The sequence below is a fragment of the Eulemur rufifrons genome, chromosome 29 (assembly GCF_041146395.1).
Source record: "Eulemur rufifrons isolate Redbay chromosome 29, OSU_ERuf_1, whole genome shotgun sequence".
Taxonomy (NCBI): domain Eukaryota; kingdom Metazoa; phylum Chordata; class Mammalia; order Primates; family Lemuridae; genus Eulemur; species Eulemur rufifrons.
The window spans coordinates 83,132,280-83,150,986 of NC_091011.1; the positions used below are offsets into that span (position 1 = coordinate 83,132,280).

At 39.3% G+C, this 18,707-nt stretch overlaps 1 protein-coding gene and 1 non-coding gene across 2 annotated transcripts in view; one reads left to right on the top strand and one right to left on the bottom strand.

The window, feature by feature from the left end:
• Nucleotides 1–18,707, top strand: part of EXOC4 (exocyst complex component 4) — a 738,581-nt gene that overhangs the window by 152,088 nt on the left and 567,786 nt on the right. The window lies entirely within an intron of this gene.
• Nucleotides 14,426–14,541, bottom strand: LOC138377641 (U5 spliceosomal RNA). The gene has a single exon (XR_011231809.1). It is a non-coding gene; the product is annotated as a U5 spliceosomal RNA (small nuclear RNA).

Below are 18,707 nucleotides of genomic sequence, written 5' to 3' on the forward strand. Positions count from 1 at the left end.
AGTGGCCATTTTAAAGGCTATAATTCAGCAGTGTTTAGTATATTCACAAGATCGGGCAACCATCACACTATCTATTTCCAGAACATGTTCATCACTCTGTAAAGACAACTGGTCATTAGCAGTCACTCACCATTACCGATCACTCCCATTCCCCCTCCTCTTCAACTTTTGGCAACCACCAATCTACTTTCTATCTCTGTGGATTTGTCTATTCTGTACATTTTGTGTAAATAGAATCATGTAATATGTGGCCTTTGTGACTGGCTTCTTTCACTTAGCATAATGTTTTCAAGGTTCGTCCATGTCACAGCATGTATCAGTGCTTCATTTCTTTTTACTGCTTAACAATACACCATTTTATGGACATTTTGTTTACCCACACATTTGGTAGACACCTGGGTTGTTTTCACTTTTTGGCTATTATGATTAGTGCTGCTTTGAAAATTTGTATATGAGTTTTTCTGTGAATATTTGTTTATAATTTCAGTATACCTAGGAATGGAATTGTTGGGTCATATTGTAACTCTGTGTTTAACTTTCTGAGAAACTGTCAAACTGTTTTCCATACTGGCTGCACTATTTTACATTCCCATCCCTTATTGGCCATATTGTTTTAAATGTAACTGATATACTGTTGAAAAATAAGTTTACCTTTTCTTTGCTGCCTTTAGACATCATATAGACTGGAATGGGTTATTGCCTGAAATTCTGAAAGGTCCTACAATTTTAGAGCTGGAGAGGTTCTAATGGATCCATCCTTCTACAGGAAGAGAAGGTCCCTGAGGTCAGGCACTCTTCATTTTGTTTACTGTTGTATCCACTCCACCTAGGTCAGAGCTATAGGTGCTCAGTAAATGTTTCTGAATGAATGCATCTAATCAAACCCCTTTGTTTTATAATGAGAAAAATGAAGTCCAGAGAGGTCAGATGACTTTCTGAAGACCACACAGAAATTTAATGGCCGAACAACGTCTGGAATCCTGGTCCTCATTTCCTTGCCGAGCTCTTTCCATCACAATCATCTTGAACTCACTGTTCTTCCTGTGCTTGGTGGTCCATTGCTGACCTGATGCAGGATTTTCTGACAGTTTTATAGCTGCGCTTTGGGGGTTTATTGACATTTAATGAGTGTTTTTGTTCTTGTGAAGTCATTTACATGTTTACTGCTGAGGGCAGCGTTCATAAAAGGAGAAAAACATTTAAATAACTGCATTTTACCTAAGGAAGATAAATTACAGTTGCCCATCAATAAATAGATAACTTTCATTGCTTCCAAGATTATTAGATTGTGGGAGACAATAAATTTGTACCCTCCCTTGTGAGTCACTTGCCTTAAAAAATTCACAACCAATTATCAGAAAGTGAGACAAGTTAATGCAGGTTTGTTATCTGCTAGTATTCTCTTCTTTCCTAATCACCCTTGTGGGTGGAGGGATCCATTTTATCAGTCTTTCCTCCTTACTCTGCTCTTCTCGAGTAATATATGTATAAATTAAATGTAGCATAGTGTAAGCACGCATAGATTACCCGGTATCTGAGGCAGTGTTCTTGGAGCCACATTTGCATGTTAAGTGGACTTGTGTGCCATGAAGGATAGGTTTATAGACTGGACCCGTAATGAAGTTGGGAATCACGGTGCAAAAGCTGTAGACTGCAGGTAGACATCTGGAGTCTTTGAATACAAAGAGCATATATTTCACTTCCTTTCACGAAGCCTTTATTTTATATGACTTTAAGGGAAACAGTTGGTGCAGTGACCTTAGTTAAAACTTATTCCGCAAAGCAGATTATTAAGACATTACTTGAAGGTACATGAGACTCATTTTTGTAACTTTTGACCAGCTGATTGATTCTTGCTATTTAAAGTGACAGGTTTAAAAGATTCCTGAATTTTGTTATATTTGTGAAAATCTGTGGGACACATCCTAGGGAGGATCATAAGTTTGCTATGATCATAATTGTGTTTCTGGTCTAATCCATCTCTTTAGTGTTGGGAGTTGAGAGTGGGAGAATGTAAAAGAATCCTCCTTCTCATTAAGGTAAGAAATGAAGGCATTTTTTTTAGGGAGATAGAGTGGGGTAGTGAAGAAAAAAATCAGGCTTTTATTTGGAAGATTGATATTCAAATTCTGACTGTGACTAACTAGTTGTATGATCTTGTTTAAATCACAGAACTTTACCAAGGCTCACTATACTCATTTGTCAAATGTGGGTAATAATATTAATAATGCCTACCTCACAGCATTGCTTTATATTTGGTGAGATAATGTAAGGGACACATAGTAGGCATTTGATAGTTGAAGTAAAATCTGAACCTGGGTTTCATTGGACCACCTTAATACAATTTATATATGTGTTCTCCTCCCCCGCACTCTATCTCCATTCCCCATCTTGTTTCCAGTAGGATTTAAACTGGTTATGGAGTTAACTTTTACATGTAAGTGGATAGTCAGAGCCTTTTAAAGTTATCTTAATATGTTGTTTACCGTATAAAGATTTGTTAATAGCTGCTATAAATCTGTCAAGTTACTTTCTACCCTTTTCCAGTTTCTGTTAATGCCACTACTATTGCTTACATTACCAAATTGGAAACCTTGGCGTGATCTTACTTTCTCTTCTCTTCTACTTACTTTCTCTTTTAATTCTGTTACCTAGCAGGCTATTTCTGTGCAAAGCCAGTACTGCATAAAATATTGTTGATGCTGATGTAAGGTAGACAAATTAGGAAGTACACGGACTCAGAACACTAGGGTATACTAAGCATCACTCTGTAGCTGTAATTTATTACCCTTTATTTGTCAACAGATTATTGAGACAAAATAAAACTCCTAATCATGTCCATGTATGCCCAGAAATACAATATAATGCCAATCTTACAGTTTTTTTCCTGCTTAATTCTTATTTTCTAGTGGTCCTGTAAGTGGCAAACTTATATAGATCTAAGTGTCTTTTACCTAGATGGTATAGTGAAAAGATCTTGGTATTCCATTAGTGGCACGATGCCAGATGTGGTAAACAAATAACCTCAGGCAGCCTGCATGGAAGGATGTGGTCAATTGGATTATTGTTCAGCAAATGTTAATTTCCTAACCCACCCCACCACCATCCCCGGGTCTCTTGGCCCCTTGAGAGCAGTGTGCTGCCTTGCCCCGTTGATCCTGGGCGTGGACATGTGACTTGCCGTGACCAATGGAATATTGGCAGATGTAGCCAAAGGCTTGAAATGTGCTTGTGCAGTTGGACATGGTCTTCGCTCTCCTGTTGCTTGCCATGAGAAGAGCATGCTTCTATTAGTAGCTGCTGATTCAAGGACGATGAAAGGCACTGGCTCTGGACTTGATGTGAAGCGTGGTACCAAGCCCAGCTGAGCCTAACCTATAGCCAAATCCCAGACAACCAGCATACATGTGAGCAAGAAAGAAATGTTGTATGTTGCTGAGTTTCGAGGTGGTTTGTTACTCAGTGTTGTTGTGGCAGTAGCTAACAAATACAAAGGGACGCTGATTTCTTTTAAAGATTTTCTTTGGACCCTGATCTGGGAGCTTTAGCTTTCCATGTAGAATTAAGAACTTCATTGTTTGAATATACCTATTTTAATACCAATTTTTGTGTCTCTGGTCACTGACAAAACTGTTCAGGATTAAAAGCGCATTTAAAGGGAATGCTAACAATTCAGATCTGGAAGAAGAAGAAGGGTGCTGGTTGACCCTGGCTATCTCTGCAACCTGTCTGTACTTGGCAGTTGTTTCTAGAAAAAGATAATGGCCAGTCTCTCCTTTCTTGTTGGATAAACCAGTTGTATGTCTTTAGTGGTAAAAAGGGCAGTGAATACTTAGACATAGTCTCTTTAATTATGGAAAGAGCCTATTAAAATTTCATTTTGTCTTAAGAAGTAAACCTATAAAGGAATCTGGAGGAGGCCAAACATCTCTTTAAAATAATGATTGTCTTGGGCAATTCTTTCCCTGTGCCTTCAGCATCATTAGATGCCAATCCTACTGTGTAGCTTCATTTGCAAACAAAACTGATTAGAGAGGCGAGGTGTGCAGGAGACTTCCCTAAAGCAGAGGTTTCAGAAACCTGCCCATTGTTTAAACTGGTTACCCTTCAACAGTACTTTTATTTATTTTCCCTCTACATAGGAAAAAAAAAAAAGATTGTTTATTTCAAAGGGTATTGGAACCAATCCTTCAAAAGAGAATACTGAAAGAAGAGAAAAAAGGATATTGTGTAAAAGCTCAGAAGGTTTTCAGAATTTCTCTTTTTAGCCCGTTATAAACATGATCTTTCCCTTTGCTCTGAGCTCCCCCCTCTGGCATTCATGGTATATTTCTCTTTCTATTATCACAAACTTCAAAGCTCCCCCTCCAAGTCATTCTGCAAACCTCTAGCCTGTACAGTGGTGGTAGGGCTGCTTTTATTTCCTAGAGTTTGGGGTGGGGGTGGATTGAGGAATGCAGAGGAAATACCTGCAACATTTATTAACTTTTAATTCAGTGCAGAAAAAATCAAAAACCTAGTACGGTACACCATTGATGTTGCTTCAAAGATATTTTGAGCTTGTTTAACCACTTTTTAAGGCTTGTGAGCCAGGACTGAAATGAAGTGCCTTTTTCACAGACCTCAGGATTGTGCTGTCATAATAGACAGATCCATATGGCTCTTTGTTTTTGTAATTAAAGCTTTATCTTTACTGCTTTTTGTCTTAAATGGCTATCTTTGTTCTGACAGAGACTGATTGCTTTATTGTAAGTAAACTTCTAACTGTTGCATCATATTTTCTTTAAAAAAGAAGATTGGTAATGCCCCATCAGTGTAGCTTAATTTTCCGGAAAACAAAATCTTTCCCCTTTAAGCACCCAACGTTATATTTTAACACTTTTAATGGAAATTTTATACAATGCATTTCCCACATTTGGTCCTTTTGTCACAATATACTGAGTGCATTCAGACTTTTCTTGATGACTGAAGGACCATCATTATGAACCTGGTTAACTTTTCCACACTAGCCTTTATTTAGCCTATTGTGACATGGCAGAGGTTGCCTTATCACTTACGGGGCGGAATGGGCAGCGTTCCTCCACCCTGAGCCAGCCCCAGACTTCCATTTCTGTTTATCTCACTTGTCTGCTTTTCATGCCATCTGCCTTTTCCCCCTGCTATTGGCCGTAGGTTATCATATCTAGCTGTTTATTGTGTCTGTCCCAGACAAACGCTTGCTTTCTGAGTTGCCTAACTACTGTGGCATTAGCTGCAAAGGCGGAGAACCGAGGTGGTTAGAATTGTGTGTAGAGTAAGTAAGTAACCAGAGAAGCACTCTCTGGCATCAGTCCTTGAATCCTTAACTAGTTTGCCCCCAGGATGTCCCATTTTTCTTTCTTTCTTCTTCTTTAGTTGTTACTATTCTTAGTGGTCCAGGCTGCCAGATAAATGAGGTATTATTCTGCAGACAATGATAATCAAATGATACCTAGAAACACCTTTATTATAGAATTTTCTCTACTAGTCCAAGCTATCTGTATTTATGTCACTTAAGTTTTAGATATTCCATGAACACCCATTTCTGGGGGAAAAATTCTCCATTATCTAGTAATTTGTTAATTTCTAGATGTATCTGGGTTAGGTATAAAGTTTCTGCCTTGTTTATTTTCTTAACCTGGATTGTGTTGAATGGATCAGCGAATGAATAAACATGTTTCTTTTGACACTGATGCTAGTGGGGTTTTTTTTTTCTTTCTTTTGAGTTAAATATTTGGTTAGTTATTTTCCTCTCTTAATTTGTTCCTGTCTATCTGATCTTTTATTTCTTGGGGCAATATAAAGAAGGATAGTGTGAGGGTAATTGAATGATCTCAGAGTTTTAATTTTTTTTTTAAGGAGGTAGAATTTACTCTTGCCAGTCATTTGAAAGATTTTTTTCTTGGCATCCATACAAACTGACTGGATCTGAACTGGGTCAAGGCCACAGTGGCATAGGTCTTCCTTGTACCGCCTTCTCACCGTCTCAGCTGGTTTGTGAGCTGGTATGTATATACTTACCTATCTACCCTGAGCTCTGCCCTCTGACCGAGAAGATCTTGAATTTGACTCTGTTTCTTTGGACCAGAACTATTATTACTCGTATAAATGATATAATTCTGTTTGAGTTAGCTTTCTCTTTTACTCTTCATTTGGCATGAAGACTAATAAATGATGACACTTCCTTCCCCATAATCAGAACCAATATCCCTGTCCTTTTTCTCTTCTTTGTCTCCCTTATCCTGAGAGAAGACAGTGTGACAAAAAACAAAACAAAACCCACAAAAAAAGCAAACTAACAACATTCATATTTTATGGGATAGTCTACTGGCATAAATCTTTACTAAGGCCTAAGGCCATGGAGGTCAGTTTGGGGGGCCTGATCAAAGGAAAGGACTACTGTGTGAAATAAACATCCTCTGTAAGTGTCATATACCCCTCCTATATTTGAGTCGGTAGCTTTCAATTTGGTTTAATCAATGTGTAATTATTAATGTGCACTACAGAGAATGCACTATGCTCTGTGCAAAAACGTATCCAAAAATGAACCCCTTCTAGCCCCTCACTCCTTTTAATGTAGCTTGTAGGAAATGTAGTATTTAGTATGTTTTGCTTATGTTTATAATTACTTGAGATCCACTTATGATCTTTTCCATTAGCTTAGTGTCAGTTTCCTGGAAGCATGTGCCTCTATATAAATTTTCTTGTCTGCCCTGTTTATAAATTGAAGATGAATTAATAAAAATATATTTGAGTGTTTGACTATGGACGGGGTTGCATTGGTATGTGTGACAGTGTGAGGAACTTCCATGATTCATTAAGCTATGTAATGATCGTTGCCAAGGTGTTTTTTAGGATTTCTGTTCATTTTTTATTTCTCCTTAAACTTTACATGTTCTCTGAATACATTAGAGGTTTTCTTTTTTTTTTTTTTTTTTTTTTTTTTGTTGAGACAGAGTCTCACTCTGTTGCCCAGGCTAGAGTGAGTGCCGTGGCGTCAGCTTAGCTCACAGCAACCTCAAACTCCTGGGCTTAAGCGATCCTCCTGTCTCAGCCTCCCGAGTAGCTGGGACTACAGGCATGCGCCACTATGCCCGGCTAATTTTTTCTATATAGATTTTTAGGTGTCCATATAATGTCTTTCTAATTTTAGTAGAGACGGGGTCTCGCTCAGGCTGGTCTCGAACTCCTGACCTTGAGCAATCCACCCGCCTCGGCCTCCCAGAGTGCTAGGATTACAGGCGTGAGCCACCGCGCCCGGCCAGAGGTTTTCTTTCTAAAGAAAGTACTGAAAATATTTCCCCAAATTTATAGTACATATTGTACTTTTTTTTGCTTTCATGTATAGTTTCTCAAATCTACTATTAATATATTTGCGATGCTAGAATTTTTAGAGTTTTCTTCTGATTATGGTTTATACTTGATGTTCAAGTAGTTTGCCTTTTGCTATCATTCATGAGAGAAAAAAATGGACTATAAACTCCTTTGCGGTACAGCTTTCTGCTCAGAAGAAATGGAAGTTTGGTAGCATCCACCTTCTAGTTCACCATCCTTATCCTCGTTCATTTGTCTGCTGGTTACTTACCGTTTGCTCTGAACAACAGTGGAGAAGAATGACTCTGGCCTCATGGAGCTCACAGTCTGGATGGGAAAAAAAATGTCACTGGTTTCAACACTGCAATTTCCCATAATCTCTCTTTGTTACCATTTTAAGATTGATAGGATATTTCATTATCTAATTTTTTTCTCCACTTCAAGTCTTTTGTTTCCCCATTTTTCTGCGATATTTCCATAATGAGAGTAAATGACTCTGCAGGAGTGTGCGTGAATTCCCCTAAGAGGCTCGGCTTCCCATCCCCCAGGCCGGCTGATTGGTATGACTTCAGTTTTGTCAAGTGTTTCCCATCTGCTTTTTGTCAGTCGCTATTTTTGCAAAGTCTTCATTCTCTCTAATTATACAAATATGTCTTCTTCATTTTTCCTGTCAAAGACAAATTAAAAAGAATTAGTTCAGTTTCTGAGCCAGTTTAGTCTTCATTAATTCCATACCCCACTCCATTTTTAGCAGCATTTTTCTTTTCCTCGTCTTTTTCTCCCCTTGATAATTTTAAAAGCTCGTCCTCTCATGTCTGACTTATTCGAGAAGCATGGATTAATCTGCTATCTCTGACTCTTTTCTCTAAGTTTTAGCTGACTGTAACAAGACACTTTTTCACTTTTCTCCACATTTAGTTCAGATCTGTCTTTGTCTGTGGATATTTGAAGAGTCATTTGTGAAACTACATTAGGTGTTTCTTGTTCATTATCATTTTCCCCAAGAGGAATTTTAATCCTATGTGTGTTAATTATTTAATTATCCTAATGATGTCTCATATGGTACTCCTGGCCTCTTGCACACTGATGGAATTAATCCCTTATCCCAGGGCTCCTCAGAGTTCTTGATTCTTTAATGTTTATACGTTTATATTTAAATAGTTCTTACATTAGTTTATAGCTCACTTTCCCTTATTTTTTCCTTGTCATGCAGGTTTTGTCTCTGCTTTCTCTAATGTCCTATGTGTTTCAGATTTAAATATTGGTGACATTTGCTCCTTTCTTTCCATTGCCTCCAGTGCATGTCTTTATTTTCTAATATATGCTGGTTCTCAAACTTTAATGGCCACGAGAATCACCTGGAATGCCTGTTAAACATCCAGATTCCTGAGTCCCAGCCCCAGAAACTCTAATTTAGTTGGTCTGTGAAGAGCCTAGATGTCCTCATTTTTAATAGGCAACCCCAGAGGTTTTGATGAGGTGGTCCACTGGTATATACTGCTACCGCCTGCTAACTGGGTCCCTTGCCGCCAGCCTTTATCTTAAATACAACAGTCAGATTTTTCATCCTAGAACATTCATTCATAAATACCTTTATAAAATGCCTACTATCTGAAAGGCACCGTGTTGGGTACTTAGACTATCACAATGATCAAAACGGACATTGTTCCTCATATTGTATTGAGTTGTTTTCCTCGTGGCTTCCCCATCTCAAAAACTTCTTCGATTACCCTTGTTTGCAGGTGACAGTGAGTCGGTTCATTAATATTTGCTGAGTTGCTAATAGAACATAAGTGCAATGACTGGGAATAAGGAAATTTGATTTCCAGATTTGGTTTTACTTCTGCCTCTGTGTGCTTCTGTGGTGTTTGTGTATGTGTGTTTCACTTGTAAAATGAAGGGGATTGGGTTAGATCACCACTGTTCCTTTCAGTCAGTGTTTGAACCTCAGCTGTGGTCTCTGCCTTCAAAATGTGCCAGTTGTTTAGAGGAAACGTACTATATTTCATCAATTCTAATGTGTCATCACTTATTAGACCTCTCCCAATTTCAGCGATGTTAAAATGTGAAATAATGTGCATCAGATGACCCACAAAGTATAGCGTACATATTTGTGTGTGCGTTTATATTTGTGAGGATAACGATACCACACAAAGCTACCTTCTGACTACTGACACATGGGTTACTTGGGACCAAAAAAGCTGTATCACTGGTTTGGCATTTGTGAAAGAGTCAGGATTAAGAGACATAAAGTCTGTGACACAAAAGAAGCAAAGATGCAAGGGGAGATTATCAGTCTCTCAGCCCAGTTGACCCTTCCCGTGTTTTCCCTGGACCCGCTTCACTATTGAATTGTGGAACATGTAAAGATTCTGAACAATAAACTCATCAGGGGGCCTGAAACTGAATGGGTAACTCTTCCATCTGTCACTCAGCTCCGGCAGCTCTAAGAAACCATACCCAGGTTAGCACAATGATTCTCGTGAGTTACAGCCTCTTTATTTTTTACTTTTAATTAAATGTGTTCACTTAAAAGCATTTTTAAAAACAAGTTTCATGATCAAATTGAATAATCGCTTAATGGCAAATCCCCTACCCCCCACCCAGGCATACAATTTAACCATTCCCAAGCCAGGGCCTTGCTTCGGTAACATTAACTACCTTTTAAGCTTTTCAGAAAGTTGTCATAGTTCTTGAATACTACCAGGGCGTTTTTATTTCTCTTCATGTTTTCATTGAGTTTGACTGTACCTGGGAGGGCACATGTCTTATTAAGGAATTCAGAGGAAAGTGCAGTACTAGAATCAACTCTGCATCTTTAAGAAAGCTCTCACTCTGTTATTCTTCCCACCTTTATCTCCACCTTCAGTTGCCCACTCAATTCCCTCTTCCTTCCAAGCACTTTCAGCCTTAGAATTAACTTCTCATGCTACATTTGGTCAGCAATGTTCATGATGTGATCGGTGGTATTTTAGTACAACTGGGAGATTTTAGCTGAAATCTTCCATTTCAAAAGTTGTAACTTCAACAGCCAGTGGTAAATGCTGAATAAATGGTATGTACTATAAGGACTAGGGGAGTATAAGAAAGGAGAGATCGAGTTGTTGGAAAATGCTTCAAGATGGGAGAGGTATTTATGGGTGGGTAAGCAAGTAAGGTCTGGGCAAGCAGTACTAGAAAGAGGTAGAAGTAGGAAAGTACAAGGAATGGGTGGAGCGGGGAGGGAGTATACAGAAAGGACTAGCATAGAAGATATACATGTAAGACATGTGAAAGAAAATCCTGTCCAGGTAGGTCATACAGGGCCTAGAAATTCTGTCATGTATAACACAAAGTACATGCCTACAGGACTTCTGGATTTGTGAGGTGGTGGAGTGAGAAGGTGTGACAGGACGTGGGGAGCAAGATTGAAGACAACTCATTTCTCTGTAGGAGCGGCTCCACGCTGCTTTGTCCTCACATCTTCTTCCACGGGTGATGCATTTGTCCAGGATCTCAGGCTTGGCCGTGGTGGTGGAGGCTAGACCTGATGTGGGGAATAAAAGCAGTGATAGAAGCAGAACTGTATGTTTCAGTCGAGGATGAGTTCCCAAGAGACATGAGCAGGAGGGGCCCAGAGCAAGGGGAAAGATGAACAGTAGACACACCAGCCTCTTGCTGAAGTCTCTTATGCGCAGTGTAGAATGTGGCCTCATCTCTGCTTTCTTCACCAGAGAGCAGCTGGGTAGCCTTGGATGGAGTCAGAAATCAGCCGGTAGATAAAGACTCACTCTGTGAAATGCACAGTAATTGTCCCTGAATCTATTATTACTTCATTCTGGTGGTGGAAACTCAAATACGAAAAACTCCTGTCTGACCCTTTCCATGGTCAAGCACCAGAGTGCAGAATCCAGCAGATGCTTTGGATGAGTGTTTGTCTCTGTTACTCTGTAGATTCAGTTCCATGCCTGTTGACCTCTTTGGGGGTATCAGGGAGTGTTACAAGTAGCCTTTAGCAAAGATTCCCCCATTTTCCTGGCTGCAAGGAGGGGCCGGAACCAATCATGGTAGCTACGAGCCCCAGGGCTTCATCCTTATTTCCCAAAGTTATATTCCCAGAAATGTCAGCTAGAAAATGCCCTCCTCAAAGGGTGTGGTGGTTAAGTCAGGTGCTGTCTTCTTTATACAAAAAGCTTAAGCCATATAAGAAACACCTACATCAAGAAGATGGCGCCCAGATAAGAAAAGCTTGTGGTTCGTTATAGCTCTAATTTTGGCCATCGTGCCGGGACCAGTGACAAATGACAGACCCCAAGAACTATGTGAGTCAGGGAATTGTGGGCACTTCCTGTTCTCTTGAGTCAGGAGACCTGGGTGTACTGATATCCCGGCCAAAAAGATATGCTAAGAACCAGGTCCTCGTAAGAGTGGGGTGTAGCTGGCCAAGGGTTCATTCTGTGTGTTTACTCAGGAGAAACCAAGTTACAGAGTCAGAGTGGCTGACCAAAGGAGTTTTTAGTCCAAAGATGCAAGGGAGATTCTGGATGAGAACCAGTAAAATTGACCAAGGAGACCAAAAAAGGAAGCATTAAAGGAGAGGGTAGCAAGTACAGTCTGGATATTTCTCCAGGCTCTATTATTCTTCCTGAATCTCCCTCTTTCTATATGCTTCCATTTGGCCACATACTTAGCTAATTGGACAGTAACATTTATTGAGGACTGACTTTGTACCAGATGATGTTTTACATGTTGGGGCCACAGCAATGAACAAGATAGAGTCTTACAGGTCCGCATGGAGCTTACATCTAGTGGAGATAATAAACTCATACATACATATGGTAATTCCTTACTGATAATTTCCTATGAAAAAGGTAAAATTAGGGGAACAACACTGTAGGCTATGGTTTGTTCTGGAGGTGTCTTCTTTAAGCTAAATGATCAGCAAGCCTTCTTGGAAGAGATGACATTGGCGTTGAGTCCTGAATGATGAGAAGGAGAGAGCCACATTAAGGATGAGGGAAGGGAGAAGAGAATTGGAGCTTGCATTTTGACCACGTTAAGTTTGGGGTGCCTGTGAGACACGAGATAATGAATGACAGGTCGTGCTTCTGGCTACCCAGGTCAGAGGTCTGGGATGATAGATCAGGAGGTTTTACCAGGTAGATTGTATCTTAAAGTCACAGGACTAGATGAGATCACACATTCACACTTTTGGGGGGGCTCTTTTTAATTATGTCTATTTACCTAGAGATTAACTGCATATAAAATTCTTATTTTAAATAGAACAGTTTTTTTTTGTGTGAATTAGGCAGAACTTTGGGAGTATGGATATGTTTTTGTGTGTGCTTATTTTTTTCATGTTTCTGGGCCATATGTGTACTGATTGATAAGTTCCTTCTGTCATGCACTTGATGGCTAAAAGACAGCAATTTCCGAAGTTTTCGACTTACAGCCTGGCAAATTGAAATTTTTCTAAACTCATTATAGAATCTACTGAAGTGTGCATGTGCAGTCATAGGTTTCTGATCTTCAGATTTATTAAGAGTCCCTGAAATCTCTCTCTTAGTAAATATTGTATTTGAAAAGGATTGCTGGAACACATGTAAAGTGCTTCAAGTTAACACACATCTGAGGTTCCAAAACCCCTGTGAGACAGGAAGATGTTGTACACTTTCCTTTACAATTGTGTACAGTCAAGACTTTGGAATATGAAGCAACTCACACAGGGCAACACAACTAAAAATTGCTAAGGCCAATCTTAGAACCCGACAACACTTTAGTTTATATGCCAGGGCTCTTTCCACTACTTCAGCGGTTCTCAGCCTCAGCTACGCATTCGAGTCATCTTGAGGAGACGGAAAAGACCAAAACAAAAGCAAAACAACTATGTCCGGGTCCCACCTCAGAGGCCTGGACAGTGATATTTTTAAAAACAAAACAAAGCAAGACAAAAACCTCTCGAGGTGATTCCAATATGCATCGGTACATTGTGAGAGGCTGCCTTGCCCAGAGCTGAGTTGTTGGATGCATTGTTTCCTTCTCTCTGAGATTGCTGAGCCAACCGGGATACTTTCTAATTACTTGGGTAAGGAGGGCCTCTCTTTTCTTTCCAGTAAAGTCTCAAACAGAACCCTTACTCTTACTTGACTGTTTCCCTGTCTGACTGTGAGTTTGAAGGCATCACACATTCTTTCTCTCCTGTACGTGAGACCAGTGAAGCTGGGCCAACCCCCTTCTTCCTGCAACCCAATATAATTACAACCAAAAACTGTCAGTAAAGCTGTTTTCTTATTTAAGAGGGGACTTTGTCCAGTTTTTAGGATTGAAGGATCTCTGTTTGTATTTTTTTGTCCCACTCTGTGCTATAAAATTATCTCTGGTGAATTGATCATGTTTTTGAATGGTTACTCCTAGCTTTTCATGCAGGATTTCTGTAAAATGAAGACAGCTTTTTCTCTGGTTTGCTCACTGTTAGCTAGTGAATACTTGCTGGCTTCCAACTTGACTAGATTATTCAGAGCTACTCAGAGGATGGTCCTCAGACCACTGCCGGTCTGTGCACCGTTACCAGTCCTTGGTGAAATAAATACAGAAATGGAGAAGAAGCCTTTAGAAACTCTTAATGATCTGGGCGGTATAATCTTATGTCTGTTGAATTGATGAATAAACATAAAATTGGAGCTTGGATTTTGTCCATTTTTGTCTTTTCAAAAATTTTTAATTTTTTATGTTTTACAAAAGTATCAAACTTTCCTAACTAGGATATATATGATCCATCCTCCTAGATAATTTGGAGGCCATGGGCTACATCTCTGAACCCAGTAGGCACTGAGAGGACTAATGACCCCTCTACTTTTTCCATATGAGTAGTGACAAGATTCTTGATTTGTGACTATTTTGAGGATGTAGAGTAACTGGCAAGTGGTAAATTTCAAGTTCTGGCAGTGAGAAACAGCCTAGATTCGGCTTCAATCTATGATACACGTTTCTAAACCTACTTCTGACACTTTATTTGCCACCTGTCCTCCCTGGGCTGCGGTTACATTTACATATATTTCTTTAGCCCTTTGAAAATGCAGGGATATTTTGGTAGGTTTTTTTTTTTTTCCCATGGAGCCTTGCTGGAGCAAGGCCTCAAAAAATTGGTATAAGGCTCAGAATTGTTCCTCTCCATGGAAATCTTTAGTAAAAGGTGAAAGATTTATATGATCTGTAGAGAAACCAGAGTATTTGGTAGGTTTAATGTTGGTTTTTAACCATGAGTCAAGTACTAAAGGGGAAAAATAATTTTCAGTTTGCTTTGGAAATTTGTTTCTATTTTTGAGTGATTCTGACCAAGTCAACTAAGCGTTTCATCATTTTATATAGTCACATGTCTGTTGGCTCCACACTGTTATGTTCTAGAAAATATAACATTTTCTAAAGCATATTGAGGCTTGAAAACATCAGTGTTGATCCGTTTCTATTAATATTGCACATTGTTTTAGGCAATGAGACTTCTGCTTGCTTTTTCCTAACTAGGATATATAGATCTTCTTACAGGTGAGAAAGAAACATTGCCTCACTCTTTCTTCTCCCTGCAGAGTCCATCAGGCAAGTCTCTTCTGCCACCTTTTCTTCTATTCTTATTCCTGTTGTAAGACTAAGATGTGCTCATTATGGAAAATTTGGGAAATACAGAAAAGTGTAAGAAGGAAAGTTAGCTTTTCATATTACCGGTACCCAGAGAGTTGTTCACATTTTGGTACATTTCCTTTTCCAAATTTTTGCTTTATTAAAAACTATAAAATTGTCAGCATTCTATGTGCTTATTTAAATAAGTCTTTTTTTTCTGTTTATAAATGTAGTTACATGTGTATTATAGAAATGTTTAGAAAACAGAGAAAACTGGCTGGGTGTGGTGGCTCATGCCTGTAATCCCAGCATTTGGGGATTGCTTGAGGTCAGGAGTTCTAGACCAGCCTGGGCCACACAGCAAGACCCCATTGCTACAAAAAATAAAAAAATTAGTCAGGCGTGGTGGTGTGTGCATGTAGTCCTACCTACTTGGGAGGGAGGAGGATCACTGGAGCCCAGGAATTCGACGTTACAGTGGGCTATGATTGTACCATTGCCCTCCAGCCTGGGTAACAGAGCAAGACCCTGTCTCTTAATGAAAGGAAAACAGAAAACTTATAAAGTAAAAAATTTAAAAATTATGCAGAATAATTTTTAACTTATGCTTTTTTGGATGGAATTCATATCATAATTATTTGAAAACATACCTACTATAGGCATTGTCACAGGACCTAGATGAGAGAAGAGTTAATAAAAAAGCAATTATTCAGGTAACATTCTGTATGAAATTCAAAGATGTGAAAAACGATTTCTCAAGTTCCTAAGGAAAAAAAAGGCTATTATGTTGTACTATGTAACTCTTTCCTTTAGAGGGAAAAATGTACTTTTTATTTAGTAGTTCTCCTGGAATATTGTCCCGAATGTGTTTCAAATAGTTGAGTCACTATTAGTAAGTGGTAGAAAGAATAACACTGCTATTGTCTTGTGTCCAGTGAAAATATTTTCACCGTGGGCCAAAAGGTGGGTTCCAGGTAAGGGGCAAACAGGAAAAGGCACAGTTCAGTGACGCATCTGGGTCACACTTTGCCCTTGGGCTGCATAGGGCGCCTAACTGTACTCCGTGTAGTTGGATTACTAACACCAGGCTGGGAAAACCCACCAGTTCTTTATATCATGACTTCCGTATGCTTTAAATCCTTATTTCTACTCCTTCTTGATAGCCTACAGTATGTCTTAAAACTGTTTTCCTCCATTATAGTGAGTAGAATTGTGTCATCCCAAAAGATACATTCAGGTCCTCACCTCCGGTACATACTTGGAAATAAGGGTCTTTGTAGATGCAGTCAGGTTAAGACGAGGTCATACCAGACTGAGTTGGGCTCTGATTCTAATGATTAGTGCCCTTATAAGAAGATGAAAATTTGATTACAGAGACAGAAGACATACAGGGAAAATGGCATGTGACGACAGAGGCAGAAATTGGAGTAGCAGTAATACTTCTACAAGCCAGGGTTAGGGCAGCCACTGAGGCTAGGCAGAGGCAAGGAGATGCCCCCAGGCCTTCAGAGAGAGCACAGGTCTGCCAGCACCTTGATTTAAGACTTCCATTCTCACAACTGTGAGAGAATAAATTTCTGTTGTGTTGAGCCACCCAATTTGTGGTAATTGTTACCGCAGACCTAGGAACCTAGCACACCGCTCAAGAACACTAGTTCCTTATTTTCTGAACGCTCTCGAGTTATGTTTTCTGAGCTTCCTTAAATGTGGGAATAAGTTATTTGAACACACTCTTTTTCCTTTAGAAAGCTATAGACATTGTTCCATGGTCTTCTGCCATTCAGTGCTGCAGAAAGTATACAGCTATCCTAATTTGCGTTGTTTTTGTAAATTCTTTGTTCTGCCTACATCCAGATAAGGGTCATTTCATTGTTTGTTTTCCCTCCAAAATTTGGTAAGCTCTTTTGTTTTTTTCTCTTGGTATTTTTTTCCCCAAAGCAAGAGTTCAGAGTGTGTGTGTGCGCGCGCGCGCGCGCCCATGTGTATAAAAGAAAGCTGTTTCTGTAATTGCATCGAATCCCTGTCCTCAAATCTTCATATCTGTCATCTCTTCTGACCCTTTCAGTCTTTGTTGTTGCTGTTCTTATCTACATTTGGGAGTACTTCTCAAGTTTGTTTTCTGCACCTCTGATTTTATTTTCTGGACTGTCAATTATTAGTAACCATGTGTCTTTTTTTTTTTTTTTGAGACAGAGTCTCACTCTGTTGCCCAGGCTGGAGTGAGTGCCGTGGCGTCAGCCTAGCTCACAGCAACCTCAAACTCCTGGGCTCAAGCGATCCTCCTGTCTCAGCCTCCCGAGTAGCTGGGACTACAGGCATGCACCACCATGCCCGGCTAATTTTTTCTATATATATATTTTTAGCTGTCCATATAATTTCTTTCTATTTTTAGTAGAGATGGGGTCTCGCTCTTGCTCAGGCTGGTCTCGAACTCCTGAGCTCAAACGATCCGCCCACCTCGGCCTCCCAGAGAGCTAGGATTACAGGCGTGAGCCACCGCGCCCGGCCACCATGTGTCTTTTATTGTGGCTTTCTCTTCCAAAGTTATAGTGTTTTAACTTTCCTTGCAATTCTTATCTTTCCCTCCCCCTATCTTCTCCTTTTGTTTGTTTATCTTGTCCTGGGATCTTTTCCGTTCAGCCTGTTTTCTCTTTAAAGATTTTTCTGTTGCAGGAAGCCATGGGTTCTTGTATGCTATTGAGGATGCCAGGATTTACTGAACTGAACATTTCTTATTTCTAGTTTCTTGAAATTTATCTTTTCCTCATTTTTTCTTTTTCTGCTTACTCATTCTCAAATGAGAGGGAATCCACGTAGACCTGATGTCTGCTGACTGTTGGAATATGAGAACTGCTTCTTAGCCTATTATTTAAACATAGGTGTTAATGAAATCCTTTTCTGAGTTTTGCTTAGTCTAGCATTCAATTTCATGTGTATATCTGCTAGCTCAGTTCCTTGATTTCATATAATGCACATCTATTTCCTTGAGCTGAGATCTTCAACCTGTATCACTCCCTAGCTTCCTGATACACAAAGAATAAGAAATGAAATATTAAAAGGAGCATGTGATTCCATGATTATTTTTGTCTTTACAATATTTTACAAAAGATGATTCTATTTGTCAGATCCCTATTGTTAGGCTCTCCTACTTTCTAGTGAATTGTTTGATTTGAAGTACTACTTCCATCAGATGTGGGACAAGAGGTGCTCAGATGGAGTGGTAAGTGGGGGTGCTGGCTGCCTCTCAAGTCGGTATCTATGCGGTAGTGAATGGTTGCTCACTTTGGTTTGGTTTGGAGATTACAGGCAGTGTGCGAGTGGGAAAGGCTTTTTATACCTACTTCTAAGTAAACAGATTACTCTCCTTCCATTGATGCAGCACAATTAAACCATTCAATGTAGATTTTAACTCTGTTCCATCAATCTTGTATTTAGCGGATTATTTGAAGATTCTGGCAGTCTTGTTGTGGTCCAGATTTTTGGCATTGTGAGTTGTTTTTTTGTCTTTTGCATTCATAGGTATTTGAATGGGTATGTGGGAGAGATTGTGTGGGGGTACTACGTCGGACAATTTGTTTCTTATTTCTACTTTTGTTATTTCCTATTGACTTATAATTTAGGGCAGTATCCTCTTTTAATCTCATTTTCTTTAGCTCTAAGTGTGATTTTAATTTTAAATGTGTTTGGTTAACAGATTAACATAAATGCTTATTAATTTGGGTAATTTACTAATATAAGAGAAAACTATCTTTCTTATATTCCTGAATGAATTTTTTTCTTTC